This window comes from Schistocerca cancellata, chromosome 1 (assembly GCF_023864275.1).
Source record: "Schistocerca cancellata isolate TAMUIC-IGC-003103 chromosome 1, iqSchCanc2.1, whole genome shotgun sequence".
Taxonomy (NCBI): Eukaryota; Metazoa; Arthropoda; class Insecta; order Orthoptera; family Acrididae; genus Schistocerca; species Schistocerca cancellata.
In genome coordinates, this window is record NC_064626.1 from 215,262,261 (window position 1) to 215,282,260 (window position 20,000).

General features: G+C 44.6%; 1 non-coding gene across 1 annotated transcript; it reads left to right on the forward strand.

Moving 5' to 3' along the window:
* The first annotated feature begins 19,712 nt into the window (after positions 1-19,712).
* On the forward strand, positions 19,713-19,786 carry Trnan-guu (transfer RNA asparagine (anticodon GUU)). The gene has a single exon. It is a non-coding gene; the product is annotated as a tRNA-Asn (tRNA).
* The last annotated feature ends 214 nt before the right edge of the window (positions 19,787-20,000 follow it).

Genomic DNA, 20,000 nt, shown 5'->3' on the forward strand with positions numbered 1-20,000 from the left:
GTAAACATAGTTTGCCCCTGCGCAACACGGATGAACGTGACATTGGCTAACAGGAGTGATGCGATGCGCAGGGGCGTGGGGCGAGGTACTGTGTAAACAGAATAAAAGTTTGGTAATGAAATATTGCAACCAAAAATTATAGGAATCCAAGTTTACGCTCAAAGTTTCCACTTCACCGAACAGCTGCAACGCAACTGTTTCAAGAACGTTGCGGCTGGCAGCATTTTAAAGCATGACGTTATACACTCCTGGAAATGGAAAAAAGAACACATTGACACCGGTGTGTCAGACCCACCATACTTGCTCCGGACACTGCGAGAGGGCTGTACAAGCAATGATCACACGCACGGCACAGCGGACACACCAGGAACCGCGGTGTTGGCCGTCGAATGGCGCTAGCTGCGCAGCGTTTGTGCACCGCCGCCGTCAGTGTCAGCCAGTTTGCCGTGGCATACAGAGCTCCATCCAGCCGTACACCACTGGTGATCGTCGAGGGGACACTGAATAGTGCACGGTACATCCAAACCGTCATCGAACCCATCGTTCTACCATTCCTAGACCGGCAAGGGAACTTGCTGTTCCAACAGGACAATGCACGTCCGCATGTATCCCGTGCCACCCAACGTGCTCTAGAAGGTGTAAGTCAACTACCCCGGCCAGCAAGATCTCCGGATCTGTCCCCCATTGAGCATGTTTGGGACTGGATGAAGCGTCGTCTCACGCGGTCTGCACGTCCAGCACGAACGCTGGTCCAACTGAGGCGCCAGGTGGAAATGGCATGGCAAGCCGTTCCACAGGACTACATCCAGCATCTCTACGATCGTCTCCATGGGAGAATAGCAGCCTGCATTGCTGCGAAAGGTGGATATACACTGTACTAGTGCCGACATTGTGCATGCTCTGTTGCCTGTGTCTATGTGCCTGTGGTTCTGTCAGTGTGATCATGTGATGTATCTGACCCCAGGAATGTGTCAATAAAGTTTCCCCTTCCTGGGACAATGAATTCACAGTGTTCTTATTTCAATTTCCAGGAGTGTAGTCACGAAGATAACCGACTTGTCCCAGTATGTATCGAACAGGAGCGAACTTACACTGCTTCAAATGGCTGTAAGCACTATGGGTCTTAACATCTGAGGTCATCAGTCCCCTAGACTTAGAACTACTTAAACCTAGCTAACTTAAAGACATCACACACATCCTTTCCCGAGGCAGGATTCGAACCTGCGACAGTAGCAGCAGTACGGTTGTGGACTGAAGCGCCTAGAACCGCTCGGCGTTTCCCATTTGATTATATCAACATGACCCTCACCGGTCAAAATATTCACCGACCGCACCAAAACAAAAGAGGACAACGGCTTTGCTTACTTCTGCGGAGATCCATGGACTATGTTTGAGCTACCGATGGACACCAGCATCTTCACTGCCGATGGAAGTGAAGGGAAGCCCTTCAATACGCGGCAAACCAGCTCAACGACATCTTTATTTTCATGGGTTCGAGGAATGCACTGAAAAACCTGGAAAAGCAGTAATGGGGCTCCAACACTAACCGTCATGTACTCTATGTAATTACCTTCTCTCTCGGTATGCAAGTCAACATAAACGCGTCCAGTTATTATGGATCAAAGGACATTCTGGTATCTCACGTAACGAGATGGCGGACCACCTGGCAAAACAAAGTGTGACTGATGGCCAACCTTACTACACCTGTCTTCCACATACCGATTACGTTGCTGGCGTGAAGAACAAGGTTCATCAAGAATGTTCACATACATGGGAGATCTCACAACAGTCCAAAGGAAGACATTGTGCCACAATACAGTCGAGCATTCCGCGAAAAGCCTGGTTCCCCCAAATAAGCTAGCTAGACGTCATACCACTACCATACGCGCATCCGCCTGGATCACGGCTGTTACGCGTCACGTATTTATAGGATGAAGTTCAACGATCTCCATATTTCGAAGACCACCCAATTGCAGACCTTAACCATTTGATACTAGGATGTTCGCGCTATGACAGACAACGCCGCAAGTTTCTTAAGGCCTTGATCAGAGCAGGAATTCCTCAACCTACATCTGTGACGGACGTCTTTCGACAGATGACCACAACGGACTATGGTGGTGTCGCCCAGTTTCTGGAAGAAGCGGATATCACGTTGTAAGTCAGTCTCAAAGGTTTCAGCATAATGAGTTGTGTGCGTGAATGTACCGACTGTACCATGAAGTTTACCTGGAATTAATGCAATTTCTAATGTTATGCTGTGCATGTGATATTGCATACCAAATCTTTAGTCACTCACTTCTCTGGCCAAACAGTTAATGCCAAAGACCAATAAATTATATTTAAAAAAACTAGGATGCGAAGTGGGCTACGGGGCAGACGGTAGCGCCTGCTGTTTTTATTAAATCTCGTGGTCTTACTGTTTTCATTATAAGAAATCAGGTTCTAGAAACCTGAATCTCAGAGCCGTATTTTATGAAAAATGATTTCTCATCGTAAGTCTTAACACAAATTTATGGCTGGAAGGGCGGGGGTTGTATAGTTGAAAAGTATGCGATCCGCCACCATAGTTTTTAGAAATTAAGCACTGTAAGTAACTACACTAACAAGCGTAAACATCGGTTCATTCTAAGTTTTAAATTTTAAGTAGTATGCGTAGGAAACGCAAAGCATACAATTCTTTATTGCAATGTGCTTTTTTTTTATTTAGCGCTTTTTTCTGTTGCGCATTTTTGTACGTGAGTTTATGAGTCACTGACATCAGAAAGAAAAATGAAAAATTGCATTTAATTTTTCGAAAAATATTTCAATTTCTGATTGTACTCCACATGTGCAAAGATGCACATACCATTGGATTTCCTTGCCGTAAGCGGTATGGACTTCACAATTCTTGTCCTCTCTCCAATCTATTACGTTTCAACAAATTGGGAAATATGCACGAATTCCGCTAGCTACGCGCTTTGCAGCCATGACAGTGTCTGCTGTAAGAAAGTACGCAATGCGACGCATTGAAAGGTCGAGGTTGTTTTGCGACATTTGTCTTATATCTTCCCAAACTAACAGCCTATGTTTTGCTTGTAAGAGTATTAGTTTCAGTGTGCCAATTTTGTGCACAATATACTAAAAAAAAATACGCACCTAAAGATTGAAGTTTCTTCTCTCTGTCTTTTTCATGTCCTTGCCCCACCTATCTTTCAAACCGCCAGTCCTTATTCCGCATTGTCTGCAAAACTGGATCTTCCAGTAGAGCTAAATCTCGCACAGGGCAGTGGTGCAGAAGGAAACGGACTCATCATTTTCAGAGGAACTGTCACAGCACTCGCATTAAGCTATTTAAGGAAACCAAATAAACCTGGATGTGTAACAGGTTCATCTCGAATGCGAGTAAAATGCCGTATCCAACTCTGCTAGCTTTGTTTTTTCTGTTTCCTCCCCTTCCATAAATAAGTCTAATTTAAATTACTTGGCATCGGACGCTTAAACTCCGAAGCAGCACCGTTGTCGCGGTAAGTACTGTCTGCGAGTAACATTCTCCCCCCCCCCCCCTGAATCTCCCTTCTCCCCCTCACCAAACTCATTTTTCTCCCTACCCTCCCTCTCAGTCTTATGTCTCTCTCTCTCTCTCTATCTCTCTCGCTCTCTCTCTTTTTCTATCTCTCTCCGTACAACACACACACACACACACACACACACACACACAGGAAAGAAATGAATGTCCATAAACTCTGTGCACAGCGTGTAACTGCAGATCTGTTTCAGTTGAGAGGTTCCAGGTAAAAAATTGCCAAGAGTGAATGTACAACCAAGTTTCTTTCTGTCTCAGCGCTCGCTGACGACCAGGGAACAAGCCATGATTTGCAGAATATATAAGACAAAAGTCAGAAGCACCGCAAGAAAACTGCACGCGAACTTCATAAAGAAACACTGTTTTTAACCTAAAAAGGTCAAAATATACACACATATTAAGTATCCCTATTTCAAGAAATTCGACTGAAGATACTTTGTAAATAAAAGCGGAACGCACCTGCTAAAAATAAAATGATGATATGGCATTTATTGAACGGGATATCCCCTTCGGGGAGTGCGGCCGCTGTATTGCAAGTCTAAAAAGACGGCACTTTGGTGACTTGCGTGTTTTTTTTTGTTACCAAAATTGTGATTTACAAGATTTCATATTGCTTTGTGTTATTCTTAATATGGTATTTGTTTTCTTTTATTTTTAAGTAGGTAGGACACGCTGTCCATTTGCTAAGTCTCATTTCAGTCTTTTCGTTTTTAAGCATAACGATATGTTTTTCCTATATTCGTTACTGAGCGTAATCCTTGTGTTCCGTTTTCATTGCTATTTAGTTTTGTCCAAGTTTGTTGTGGCAATAATGACGCGACTGGCATTTCTCTGTTGTCATAGTTTTAGTTCACTTGTAAAGTTACATTCTAAAAACGCCTAGGTTATTTATATGCTAAACAAATTACATTATAGCCGGTCGCCGTGGCCGAGTGGTTCTAGGCGCTACAGTCTGGAACCGCGCGACCACTACGATCGCAGGTTCGAATCCTGCCTCGGGTATGGATGTGCGTGATGTCCTTAGGTTAGTTAGGTTTAAGTAGTTCTAAGTTCTAGGGGACTGATGATCTCAGAAGTTAAGTCCCATAGTGCTCAGAGCCATTTGAATCATTTTTGAACATTACATTATATCTATTTGAGTTACACATTTGCATTTAAGGTATGAAAACATGGTAGAAACAAAAGGAGGTAAAGTTTAAGTTCGGCCCTTAAGCATAAATCACATATTATTTACATGGAAGAAGACCTGACAGCTGAAGGACGAAAGGTGAAAGTAGAGATGAGCGAAAGTGTTTTTTAGAACATGTAACTTTGTGGCACGAAGGAGGGGATTTTTTTTTTTTAAAGGAGAACACTTTAATCTGTGCCTGTTATTTCCGTGGTGTGTTTGAGGTTGTTTTACTGAGCACTAAACCCTATGGCAGGGCTTCACAACATACGTGCTCGCGGAGCAAGTTGTGAGCAGCAAGGCGCAAGCATGGAGCAGCGCGAGCACGCTACCCCCACTACCGGACCAGAGCGGAGAGTGGGGAAAGTCACGTGGGGCACACAACAGCTGCCGCCAGTCAATGTAAATCCGCGGCCACCTGCAGGGATATCACTCACGAATTATTACTGCGACAAATGAAACAAATAAAGGAGAATGTACACATGCCACATAATTTTATTAGCTTAGTGTATGCCTCTACATTCGCATTAATTTGTGAACTGTTACACAATAAAAGGTGTCACTGAAGTGTGGGATTCTCGGTTATCTTGTACTTTTTGCCCTTTACAATTGCGTCTATGTTCGCAGTAATTGTTCTTGTGCATTTTAGGCGCAGCGTGCAGTTTAAATTTCGATCAGGCGCGTCTTGTTACATTTCATTGCAGAGAACAGTTGTTCACAAACATACGTGGAACCGAACATTGATATTATTGTAGCCGCCAGTTTGTGCAAAATCTATCCTGAGGGAAGTGTCTGTAGAATTCCAAAATGTTTTTCTTGTTCTGAAATTTGTCTCTGTATTCTCTGTCACACTGCAGGTCAATAATTTCTTGCTGCAGCTCAGGACGAATCTCTTAAATATTCGCTGAATATGGAGAGAACAGATCAAAATCACTGTCTAGTGCTGTCAGATCTTGAAAGCGCTGGTCAACTAAACTATGTGAATAACGTTCACAGTCTTTGTGAACATCTTGCATGGATGATAATTTAGGAAAACGAGCTAGGTTTCCTGTTTCAGCTGACTCACCCAAAGTGTCAATTTCATTTTAAAAGCTCGTATTCGATCTATGAAATGAGTAATTAGTAGATCTATACCTTGTAGTAAAATGTTCAAAGCATTCAGATGGCTAGTTAAATCTGCTAAGAACGTGAGATCACATTCAAACGTGCGCGCGCATTTCCCCTCCCTCCCCTCCCTCCCTACTCCGCGACCTTGCACCTGCTCGCGAGCACGTGCCTGAAGCAGACGCGAGTACTCGCGCTCAAAACCGGCTAGTTGTTAAGCCCTGCCCTAGGGTGTATACGCAGACAAAACACTTTCCTTTTCTTCTTGCTGCATCGCTTGAGACACGTTTACTTTCACTTTCTTTTTGGCTTTATACTATTTTCACTTTGATCACTGCACTGCACTGTGGAGGTTTCTGTGACGCTGTGGGAAGTCTCGCTAGTGGTCACGTGCCGCCGGGTAAGACGTCGTCGATGGCTGCCTGCAGGGGTATCCGGAGGAAGTTCTGGAAGTCATCGTAGTACCGTCTGTGCTGCTGGGCTTCCGTGTGTTCCTCCCAGAGGTCCATCAGGAAGTCGACGTGGTCTGTCTGCCGCTTCGTCACGATGGCGTGGCCTGTCATGCTGAGGATCCACAGGGTTGCTAGTTTCGGCCCGGAAAATGGCTTGGTGTCGGGCGCACTGATGGCTGTGGTTGTTATAGCCCGCTGGTCTGTTCTATTTATTTTTCCCACCATTTTCTGGCACATTTCCCATATGCTGACCCCGTTTTTACATGTGAAGCGGTGATCTAATGTGTCGACAGCGTTGCATGCTTCACATTTGTCTGATTCTATCAGCTTTATCTGGGCTAATTTTTGGTTTGTTGGTACCACCCTGTTTACTATTCGGTACCAGCTCGGTTTCACATGCTTTGGTAGCGTGCTTTCCGTGATGTTCTTCCATATTTGTGGCCAGCTGAAATTTGGAAACTTGTTTTCGATTTTGTTTCTGGCAGGCCTTCCTCTCAGAGCCCTGTATATTTTCTTCGCTGTTCTGTGACTGGGATCTTCCACGGTTGTCACTGCATAACTCTTGTCTATGTAGTATTGTTTTACGTGGCAAATCTTATACGGGATGTGGCTCGCGTCTATTGGCGCTTCTGCAGATGCAGGTTGCATTTTTATTAGCAGTGCTGCCGTGATGCTGTCCTTTTTAGCAGAAGCGCCGCACATTTCGTTTTTACTTCCACAGGACCGAGTCCTCCTTCCACCGGTAGCGCACATGTTTCCTGCGCCACTTTGAAGATTTCTCTGCGCCACAGGAGGTAGTATGCTGCTCCCGTTATTGCCCTAGCTATTTCCTTGGGTATGGTCAGGATCTGTGCCAGGTAATAGGCTTTCGATAGGATCGTTGTATTTATGAGGTATGCTCTTTGATGGATGGTTAGTTTTTTGTTTGAGTCTATTCTCGTATGGCCTCGTATTATATGTAGTGCGTTTCTCCAGTTGTATGTAGCCATTTTCTGTGGGCAAGGCTGCATGAAGATGCCGAGTACTTTATGGTTTTCGACTACTTCATAACACTCATTTTCTGCATTTATTTGCTTATGCCCAATTGGCAGTAGCACTGTTTTGTTCTTGTTTATTTTTGCTCCTGACGCTTCTTCGAAAGTCTGTAATATCTGTTCTACCGTTGTTATTTCTTCATGTTGTTTGACGAAGATTCCCATGTCATCTGCGTAGGCTATGCAGGCCACTATTTTATCTTCCACCGTGTAGCCTGCAGTGCTATTGGCGATCTTCTTCAGTAGCGGGTCTAGTGCTACTGCAAAAAGGGTCATTGATAGGGGCAGCCTTGCCTCACTGCCTGTTTAACGCTATGTATTTGGTTGTCCAGCCGTTTATGGCTATTCTGGATTTGGCATTCTTCAGTAGTTTATCGACAATGTGGTTGAATTGTGGTCCGAAGCCTAGTCTGGTTTAGCGTCTTCATCAAGTAGCTGTGATCGATCCTATCGAAAGCCTTGTGGAAGTCTACGGATATTATGGCTGCTGTACTTCTGTTGGTCGCTGCGTGTGCTACCATGTCTCTGTACGTGGAGGGAGCGTTAAATATGCTTCTACCCGGCACCGGGCTTATCGCTTTGGTCATTGCAGTTTTCATGCTGTTTGCAAGGCATTTGGCTATTAACTTATAACAGGCATTTAGGAGCGTGACGGGGCGGAAGTCTTCAATACGACGGACTTTTTTCTGTTTTGGTATCAGTATGATCGTCCCATCCATGAGCGTGGCCGGTATCTCTGCTCCTTTGAAAATCTCATTGACCATCTCCGTCACTTTCCCTCAGATAATGTGCCAGAATACTGGAAATTAAATTTTTGTTGCCCCTAGAAGCTGTTGGATTGGAAACCTTCAACTGGTAGTGGGTTCGACGATAGCGGTTTAGTAACACAGAAATGGTGTGTCAGCTTTTATTGCAAGAATACAAGAAAAGTATTGGCAATTGAGAATATGATCGGACGTCTGGTGTAAAATGTATTGGTGACAATGAAAATTTGTGCTGGACTGTGTCTCGAGCCCGGATTTCTCGCTCTCCATGACCGAGGCAGGTTCAAATGGTTCAAATGGCTCTGAGCACCATGGGACTTAACATCTATGGTCATCAGTCCCCTAGAACTTAGAACTACTTAAACCTAACTAACCTAAGCACAGCACACAACACCCAGCCATCACGAGGCAGAGAAAATCCCTGTCCCCGCCGGGAATCGAACCCGGGAACCCGGGCGTGTGAAGCGAGAACGCTACCGCACGACCACGAGATGCGGGCTGACCGAGGCAGGATTCGAACCTGCGATCGGAGCGGTCGCGCGGTTCCAAACTGAAGCGCCTAGAACCGCTCGGTCACACTGGCTGGCTTTTCCAGTCTTCATGCAAGCTATCTCACTTGTAAGAGCACTGTCATGAAAATTTTTTGGAAATGTGTGGTAAGGATTTATGGGACCAAACTGCTGAGGTCATCGGTCCCTACGCTTACACAGTAATTAACCTAACTTAAACTAAGTAACCCTAAGGACAACAAACACACCTATGCGCGAGGCAGGACTTGAACCTCCGAGGGGGCAGCCGCGCGACCCGTGGCAAGACGCCACACCGCGTGGCTATCTTGAAAAACGAGGTTTTGGGTTCGAGACCCGGCAAGGCACCTAGTTTTAATTCGCCAGGGAGTTTGAAAACAGTGTACACTCCCCTTCACAGTAGAAGATTCGTTGTGGCATTCCTTGGTGTTCCACTTTTTGACCGAGTTCGGTGTCGAACTGGGTGTCTAGTACAAAGCAGCGCACAAAAATCTGCAAGCGACTATCTCTGACGGAACGTGGTAGTCGTGCAAAGTTATCAGCACTTCTCTGCGTAACACCTGAGGAGCCTCCTTACGGACTGCCGTAGCGATCGTGGTGCGGGCTGTAGGGGCCGGAAGAAGTAGCTTGAGTGTCGGCGTGCTTTACTGGGAGGCGGCTGGTATCTCGGCGGAAGAGCCGGCGGGCCGTTTACATAACATGCGGCGTGCCGCCGCAGATAGCGCGCCTAGACCGCCCCAACGAGCTGTGAATTATTCAGCAGGTCGCGGGGGTCGCCGGCTCAGCTGCGCCGCGCCTCACGAGTGACGTCACCGCCGCGGCGCACGCAATAAATCCAGCACGCCGCCCAGCAGGCAGTAGTCAAATGGCGCATTTGCAAGCGGCGTGGTGCACGGCACCATCCCTGCGACTCAAGTTGTTCTTGCTTCCACACTGTTGGATGTTGCAAAATTTCAACATGTTGCAACTGATGAAAAAAAAAAACACAGCAGACGAAAACATATTCACACTCAGGAGAAAGCAAACTACACTACAAGCCATAAAAATTGCTACACCACGAAGATGACGTGCTACAGACGCGAAATTTAACCGACAGGACGAAGTTGCTGTGATATGCAAATGATTAGCTTTTCAGAACATTCACACAAGGTTGGCGCCGGTGGCGACACCTACAGCGTGCTGACATGAGGAAAGTTTCCAACCGATTTCTCATACACAAACAGCAGTTGACCGGCGTTGCCTGATGAAACGTTGTTGTGATGCCTCGTGTAAGGAGGAGAAATGCGTACCATCACGTTTCCGCCTCTGATAAACGTTGGATTGTAGCCTATCGCGATTGCGATTTATCGTATCGCGACATTGTTGCTCGCGTTGCTCGAGATCCAATTGGAATCGGTGGGTTCAGGAGGGTAATACGGAACGCCATACTGGATCCCAACGGCCTCGTATCACTAGCAGTCGAGATGACAGGCATCTTATCCGCGTGGCTGTAATGGATCGTGCAGTCGATCCCTGAGTTAACAGATGGGAACGTTTGCAAGACAGCAACCATCTACTCGAACAGTTCGACGACGTTTGCAGCCGCATGGACTATCAGCTCGGAGACCAAGGCAGGAGCTCCTGTGATGGTGTACCCAACGACGAACCTGGGTGCACGAATGGCAAAACATTTTTTCGGATGAATCCAGGTTCTGTTTACAGGATCATGATGGTCGCATCCGTGTTTGGCGACATCGCGGCGAACGCACATTGGAAGCGTGTATTCATCATCGCCATACTGGGGTATCACCCAGCGTGATGGTACGGGGTGCCATTGATTACACGTCTCGGTCACCTCTTGTTCTCATTGACAGCACTTCCAACAGTGGACGTTACATTTCAGATGTGTTACGACCCGTGGCTCTACCCTTCATTCGATACCTGCGAAACCCTACATTTCAGTAGGATAATGCACGACCGCATCTTGTAGGCCATGTACGGGCTTTTCTGGATACAGAAAATGTTCGATTGCTGCCCTGGCCAGCACATTCTCCAGATCTCTCACCAACTGAAAACGTCTAGTCAATGGTGACCGAGCAACTGGCTCGTCACGATACGGTAGTCATTACTCTTGATGAACTGTGGTATCGTGTTTAAGTTGCATGGGCAGCTGTACCTGTACACGCCATCCAAGCTCTGTTTGACTCAATGCCCAGGCGTATCAAGGCCGTTATCACGGGCAGAGGTGGTTCTTCTGGGTACTGATTTCTCAGGATCTATGCACCCAAATTGCGTGGAAATCTAATCACATGTCAGTTCTAGTATAATATATTTGTTGAATGAATACCCGTTTATCATCTGCATTTCTTCTCGGTGTAGCAATTTTATTGGCCAGTAGTGTAATATCGAGTACACGGCTTGTTGCTTTGAGGATGGCCTCAGTTCTCAGAAAAAGAGAATCTACAAGTTTCTTCAAGTATGCTATATCCAATAGGAAGCCATTCACTGGTGATTAAATCTGTTACAGCTGCAACACTCCGAGGAGTTTGTAGTAATTGATGGACAGTCGTCGAATTAAACAGAAGTATGCAAGTATTACAGGTCCTCTGTCGCTCCTGATTTACATAAACGATTTAGGAGACAATCTGACCAAACCACTTAGATGTTTGCAGATGATACTGCCATATACTGTCTTGTGAAATCATCAGATGATCAAAACGTATTACCAAAAGAGTTAGACAAGGTATCAGTAAAGTGCGAAAAGTGGCAATTCACTCTAAATAATGAAAAGTGTGAAATTATCCTCACCAGTACTAAAAAAGTCTCTACATTTTGGTTACAAGATAAATCACTCAAATCTAAAGGCTGTAAACTCAGCTAAATACCCAGCGATTACAATTACGAATAACTTAAATTGCAACAGTCACATAGAAGATGATGTGGGGAAAGCAAACCAGTTACTGCGATTTATTGACAGAACACTTACAAACGTAGCAGGACTGTTAAACAGAATATTTTGACTATACTTGTCCACCCACTTGTGGAATAATGATGCGTGGTGTGAGATCCGCATCAAGATTGAGGGGAATCCAGAAAGTTCTGTATTACCGCGAAATATGGGAGAGAGTGCTGCTGATATGATACACAAATTAGGAGTGGGAGTCACTGAAACAAAGGCGTTTTTCGCTGCAGTAAGACCTTCTCACGAAATTTTTATATATATAAAAAAAATCGTTCAAATGGCTCTGAGCACTATGGGACTTAACTTCTGTGGTCATCAGTACCCTGGAACTTAGAACTATTTAAACCTATGTAACCTAAGGACATCACACACATCCATGCCCGAGGCAGGATTCGAACCTGCGACCGTAGCAGTCGCGCGGTTCCCGACTGAATCGCCTAGAACCGCTTGGCCACCGCGGCCGGCAAATTTTTATCATCACCTTTCTTGTCAGAGTATAAAAACATTTTGTCGGCGCCTACGTAAATGGGGAGGAATGATCATAATAATAAAATAAGAGGAATCAGAGCTCGCACAGAAAGGTTTAAGTATTCGTTTTTTCCGGCACGGCAGAGGAGTAGCTTGAAGGTTGTTCGGTGAACCCGCTGCTGAGTGCTTAATTGGGATTTACAGAGTAATCATGTAAGTGTACTCTTAGATATTGGCTGCTAAATTTCACCCGCTGTTCCAAATAATCTAAAATATTTTCTGTAGCAGGAGTTCCCAGGTTTCTTGTCACCGCGACCGCTTGACATTTTTTAAATTTTGCGCGTTCACTTTTTAACGGACCTTGAAACGGGGGATGGGGTGTAGAAGCTTGAGCGATGATTACTACAAGGGGCGGAAGGTGAGGAACGGCAAGGAGGGAAATAATTTGCCATCTTATTTAGTGTTGACAACAGGCATACGGCTTAATCGCCGTACCGATCAATTACCCTGATCATTATCGCAATGTTTCTCCCCTTGTCACCTGCACCGGTAGATCGCTGCAGCACGGGAATCCAGTAGAAACTCCCTCCGTGTGCAGGCGGGCATTGTCTTGTTGAAATGTAAGCCCAGGATGGCTTTCCATGAAGGGCAACAAAACGGGACATAGAATATTCATCATTTGGATTTGCAGCTCCTTGTGTTGACCTTGTTAAAACTGTAGGATATGAGGTCCGCCAGTTATGCGAAACACCATTTGTTCTCAGTACTCAAACTTGTTTCCGCACCACTGTGCCATCATCAGTGGGTTTCCGTTTTATTTATCCTGTAATGTGACATAGAATGTCGTCGACGTACCGCTGTGCTGTAATGGTGGCGCGGATGACAACCGAAGGGGTCCTGCTATGGAAACAAACGGCACACCACACCATCACTCCAGGTTCTTAGGCCATTTGGCGGGAGATAGTCATGTTCGTATCCACCGCCCTCTGAGGCGTCTACAAACACGTCTTCCGCCTGGAATCTCATTGATTTTATGTCTTCAGCGATGACTCCCGCTTCGAATTGGGCCCTGAAGAGAGGCGAAGACGTGTCTCTGGAGACGCTCCGGGCAGCGGTGAGATACTAAAGGTACTATTTCGCTGCAACACTACTGCTCTTAGGCAAAGCAACGGAACATATGTCGTAACTGCTCGGCAGTCAGCGGTCGTGACGTCATCGCGACTACCGCGTCTCGGCCGCTGCAGAAGCAGTCAAGCAGTTGGGCCGCGACTGCCAGGTGTGTGACGACTGCAGAAATCAACGACGCGCTATGTAGAAGAAAGGTTTTCACGATGACGACGAACAGTTAGTGGAGTATGTGAGCAGATACTCTATACTGTATGATAATACGCATACAGATTTCAGAAATGTAATGGCAAAGGATAAGTTGTGGACGAAGATAGGAGAATCAATGAAAAAAGATGGTGTTTTGCGTATACACATTCATTTATTTAGGTTTTTTCCCTACTGTGACAAATTGTACAATGTGAAGGCTACAACAATGCTTCCATTCTTTCTGTCACCAAACGATTACAATAGTCGTTACGAGTAGTAACAATAATTTATTTCCTTTAATTGAGCCTTAGTTCTTTTCCAGGTTGTAATCGTTGATTTGTAGGTTCACAGAAGTAATTCTTAAATGTATCTCGTACCTGAAACCCTTCAGCGTGGTAGAATCCCCCTGTTCGGGGCAGGGGAATAATGTTCTGTGGAAAACTCACGTCATGGTCAAGTTCATAAAAAAGGTCGTCCTCCTTTTTTCTAAATAGGCGTCCCTGATGAGATTGTGTAGACAGCAACAAGCTGCAACGAGTTTATCACATGTGTTAGGTTGCAGATTCAGATTTATGTAGAACACTCGAAATGGTTCAAAAAATGGTTCAAATGGCTCTGAGCACTATGGGACTTAACATCTGTGATCATCAGTCCCCTAGAACTTAGAACTACTTAAACCTACCTAACCTAAGGACACCACACACATCCATGCCCGAGGCAGGATTCGAACTTACGACCGTAGCAGTCGCGCGGTTTCGGACTGAGCGCCTAGAACCGCTAGACCACCGCGGCCGGCAACACTCGAAATACCTGACACAAAAGTCCAAAAGCGTTTTCAGAAACTCGCAGCGCTCGTGACAATTTATAGTTGAAGGTCGCTTTTGATTTATCTTGCCGGGCAGACGAGAGAGTGTAAGGCTTGAGAATATGCTTTCGCAAGCGGAATGCCTCGTCGCCTACTATAACAAATGGCATCTTGATGTCAGTTAATGGAAGCTCTTCGTCTGCTGGAAACACAACTCCTTTCATGATCATTTTCCCCATTGACGACTTATTAAATATGCCACTGTCTCCTTCCTTCCCATACGAACCTACGTCTATCGCAACGAATTTACAGTTCGCATCAACCAATGCCAAAAATACTATGGGGAATTACCCTTTGCAATTCCAGAAAAGGGAACCACTTTTTCCAGGACACCGTATCCTTATATGTTTCCCATCAATCGCTGCACAGCAGTTAGGGAAACCCCAAAGAGTGTAGAATTCTTTCGCACCTTTCCTGAAAGATTCTCGAGGTGGAGGAGGCAGGAAAATAGGTGCCAAGTGTTGGCACATAGCTTCTACTGTTTCACGAACTATGACGCTCACGTAGCTTGGTGATATCCGGAAACCATATCCAAGGGACACAAAACTCTCCCCTGTAGCTAGAAACCTGTAACACAAACCATAATTATTATTAATACATGAAACATAAATCTCTTGTCCTAATTACACAGCTAAACAAATATCGTTCCGTTTTAGGTACCTAGGGTAAGAAGAGATGGAAAGACATCAGAGATAACTACTGGAAAACAGTTCGAAAAGAACAACTGCATACAGGTTCTGCAGCACCAAGTTCAACAACAAAATCGGCGTTGTTCAACAGACTAGGCTTTTTGAGAGCTGTAGAAAGGGAAACAAAAGAAAACAAGGAAAAGGAAAAAGGGAAACAAAAGAAAAATTCGGAGTAGGTATTAAAATCCATGGAGAAGAAATAAAAACTTTGAGGTTCGCCGATGACATTGTAATTCTGTCAGAGGCAGCAGAGGACTTGGAAGAGCAGGTGAACGGAATGGATGGTGTCTTGAAGGGAGGATATAAGATGAACATCAACAAAAGTAAAACGAGGACAATGGAATGTAGTCGAATTCAGTCGGGTGATGTTGAGGGTATTAGATTGGGAAATGAGACAGTTAAAGTAGTAAAGGAGTTTTGCTATTTGGGGAGCAAAATAACTGATGATGGTCGAAGTAGAGAGGATATAAAATGTAGACTGGCTATGGCAAGGAAAGCGTTTCTCAAGAAGAGAAATTGTTAACATCGAGTATAGATTTAAGTGTCAGGAAGTCATTTCTGAAAGTATTTGTATGGAGTGTAGCCATGTATGGAAGTGAAACATGGACGGTAAATAGTTTGGACAAGAAGAGAATAGAAGCTTTCGAAATGTGGTGGTATAGAAGAATGCTGAAGATTAGATGGGTAGATCACATAACTAATGAGGAAGTATTGAATAGGATTGGGGAGAAGAGAAGCTTGTGGCACAACTTGACCAGAAGAAGGGATCGGTTGGTAGGACATGTTCTGAGGCATCAAGGGATCACCAATTTAGTGTTGGAGGGCAGCATGGAGAGTAAAAATCGTAGAGGGAGACAAGGGACGAATACACTAAGCAGATTCAGAAGGATGTAGGTTGCAATGGGGAGATGAAGAAGCTTGCGCAGGATAGAGTAGCATGGAGAGCTGCATCAAACCAGCCTCAGGACTGAAGACCACAACAACAACAGAAAGGGAGCGGTCGTCGTTTTGCAGCGTTCCGCTAAAGGAGCCAACAAGTGTTGAAGGACTGCTATCTGATGAAGACGGACAAAATGCCAATGAAACAGGGCCTGACACTCCACAAGCCATTGCTTCCTTGTCCTCTGGTGACGCACTTGCTGCCAACTCTTCCATCTCAGCTCGCAGATCGAGGAAAACACACTGGGATTCAATCAACCAAGGGGGCCAACAACGATTGAAAATTGCTGCAGCTCTTGGCTAATAATCGGGACCCGGAATATGATGTGGGGCTGTTCATGAGAAGCATCGCAGCATCCATTAGGAAACTACCACGTCACCTCATTAATAAAGCGAAAATTGACATTTTAAGCTATGTTACGGGACTTGACAGTTCTTCAGAATCATCTCTTGTGCCAGTACCTGTCGGCATCAGCCCTTCCGGCTCGTCTTCCCTTTCATCCCCATTCGAGCGAACTTCATCGGTTGGAGACGGTACGTACACTTTCACCCCATTAATAAACGTCGAACTACAAGCAGGTGATACTACTTTTTAAAATAATTACTAATCATAATGTAAATACAGTGTAAAGATAATGTAAACATAAACAACAAACTGTACAGGCCCTGAGTCGTTTCCAAATAAACTTGTTATTTTAATAGAAATTTATGTTATTTCACAGAGATACAAAATTATCCATTTTACACCATTGTTGATGAATTCGTATGTTTTTATACAGCTACTTACCGTAAAGTCACTGCCATTTTTTCGTCGGCTTCTATTGGAGTTTGCATTGCACTGGTAGCTGTTCCTGCTATACCTTCTCTCACCAGACTTAAAACAAAATCGAACTGAGATGGGTTAAGTCTAAAGAAATTTCTGAACCTCTCTTCATCGTTTCGCAAGTGGCCGGTTACTAAGTTAGCATAAATTCCTTCACTTTTCCGTGTTTGGAAAATGCTGTGGGGACAAGATCTTGTAAGCATTGCAATAATTTCCTCTTCTTCCTCGTCCACCAAAAAACCTAGAATGGTATTAGCATCCATGTTGCGAACTCGCGTGCGTGTTCCTTTCACAGAGGTAACTCACTGAGTGGCGTGGCCGCTGCGGTCAGCAGTCTCAACGAAATACACTGGCAGTGACGGTCGGCAGTTACGGCTGGCAGTTACTGCCCGCCGCTACGGCGGGCAGTCGCAGCGAAATAGTACCTTTGTCTCGTGCCATACGGCCCGACAACCGGGAGTGGTGGTTTGGTAGTGTCGGGTGCCATTTCTTTTGGTAGCAGGACCCCTTTGGTTGTCATTCGCGGCAACCCTATACCACAACCGTACGTCGTCAATATCCTACGCTCCCTTTTGTTGTCACTCATGCCAAGCCATTATCTTCAGCAATATAATGTCCGCCCGCACACCAAGAATATTTGTGCTTGTCAAATCCTGCCTTGGCCACCAAGATGGCCGAATCTCTCCCCAGTTGAGAACGTTTGGAGCAATACGAGAAGGGCCCTCCAACCATTTTGGCATTTTGACGATCTAAAGCGCCAATTGGAGGAATTTTGCACAAGCCAAGCCGAATAATTGCTTGCATAAGGGCCAGAGGTCGAAGTACACGTTATTGACTCGCTAAATTTGTTTAGCTCCTTCTCTTGAATAATACATCCAATTATTCTGAAACTGTCATCATTTATTTGTCTGTACATGTATATCACATCGACCGATTTCCGTCCTATTCGGGTAATTCCTTCATGGTGCGTTATTTTATTCATTTATTTATTCTGAGTGTATAATCTCCAACCGCGGACTCGACTCCAGTCTTTGACAATGCCAGCAACCCGTCCAGCAAAACGCTATATATATATATATATATATATATATATATATATATATATATATATATATATATATATATATATATACCGGGTGGTCAAAAAGTCAGTATAAATTTGAAAACTTCATAAACAACGGAATAATGTAGATAGAGAGGTAAAAATTGACAAACATGCTTGGAATGACATGGGGTTTTATTAGAACAAAAAAAAAGTATTGCTAGACGCGTGAAAGATCACTTGCGCGCGTCGTTTGGTGATGATCGTGTGCTCAGCCGCCACTTTCGTCATGCTTGGCCTCCCAGGTGCCCAGACCTCAGTCCGTGCGATTATTGGCTTTGGGGTTACCTGAAGTCGCAAGTGTATCGTGATCAACCGACATCTCTAGGGATGCTGAAAGACAACATCCGACCCCAATGCCGCACCGTAACTCCGGACATGCTTTACAGTGGTGTTCACAACATTATTCCTTGACTACAGCTATTGTTGAAGAATTATGGTGGACATACTGAGCATTTCCTGTAAAGAACATCATCTTTGCTTTGTCTTACTTTGTTATGCTAATTATTGCTATTCTGATCAGATGAAGTGCCATCTGTCGGACATTTTTTGAACGTTTGTATTTTTTTGGTTCTAATAAAACCCCATGTCATTCCAAGCATGTGCGTCAATTTCTACCCCTCTATCTACATTATTCCGTGATTTATTCAGTTTTCAAATTTATATTGACTTTTTGATCACCCGGTACATCAGTCCAAGATTTCGAGACAAAAGCCAACGGGCGATACACCAATAAAATGCATAGTTGATTAAGTATTAAGAATAGTATTATGTACGCATGTCAGCTGGCTCTCATAGTCAAGGGCGCACATTGAGCTGGGGAGGGCAACTGCTGCACCCCTCTTCCCCCCCCCCCCCCCCGTAGAAAAAAAAGCTCCTTGCCATAACGAATTTTATTCACTCCATTCATCTTTCTTTGGTCTACCTGGTTTCTTTGTCTTTAAAGGGATTCATTTGTGAAAATATCACTTCTGATGAGTTACTCATCCTCCGCCTAATTCCAGCAGCGCTTCTTCAAATTTCAGCTGTCCTAATTTTATTTAGTAAAATCATCCCTCATCGTTGTCTCCAAAAGTCGTACTGTACACTGCTTGTACTTGATTTTAATTTTTGTACTGACTCGCCACAAATGGCTTGGACATATGGATCTTCGTCTTACTCCGCACAGCATTTCGCAAGCTTGTTATGGCTTTTGCTTCTCGTACTTTATGAAACACATATTTTTTTAATATCTGTTCACTTTGTAGTAAACATTTTTCGATTTTCTGAGTTTTACTTCCAGACCACAAACTGTGTACTCCTCTACAAGTTCCATACAATACATTCAGTACCTTTTGCATCTTGCAGCCTGGGCAACCTAGACCTCAGCAAACAAAGCTTCACTAAAATAAACTTGGACTGGTAATGGTGAAAGACGACGACGTTGTAGGGAATTGGACTAAAAATAGTGTTCGTGTCTCAGTTATGCTCTCGTTATCTTTATACACTTCTCATGGCAGTAATGTTTTTGATTGTTTACCATTCAGCTTCATTTGTTTAAAAATCTAACAATTTTTTTCAGGTAGATGAGTTCTGTAGCTCTTTTGCATATCCATTGCTTATTTTTTGTGTGTTCTTTAAGAATAGACAGATTTTTCAAAGATGATCACACATAACAAAATCCACTCTGAATTTCACATTCTCTAATTTGTGCTTCAATTAAGAAAAAAATGTTTACGCGTGAAGCGTGCATGGATTAGCAAGTGACATTCTTTCACATATTCCACCGTCACTGACCCCACGGCTCTACCTGGTATCCTAGCGAGACCCCTTCCCTGCCCCTTCCTCCGCTCTATCTAGCTACGCAACCACCTTCCCCCTCTCCGCGGCCCGCGACGCAAAAGGGAGGCATCCGGGTCAGTGAGTTGTCCAAAGAGAATGGGTACCAAGGAAACACTCTGAGGAGTGTGAAACGCTAACGGCCTCCGTGGCGCAATCGGCTAGCGCGTTCGGCTGTTAACCGAAAGGTTGGTGGTTCGAGCCCACCCGGGGGCGCAAATTTTATTAAAACGTTAACGGATGCCGGCGAGTGTTCAAACAAAAGCCAGAAAAATAGCTTACCAAAATGGTGACAAAGCACGATAATGTAACGCGTAAGGGGCGTATGAAATCATCATTGACTATCAGGTTTTACTGATGCTACTACTAAAGTGAAATGTAATATACCGATGGTTACTTCAACTTACAAATGTGTATTGTGAGTTGTGCG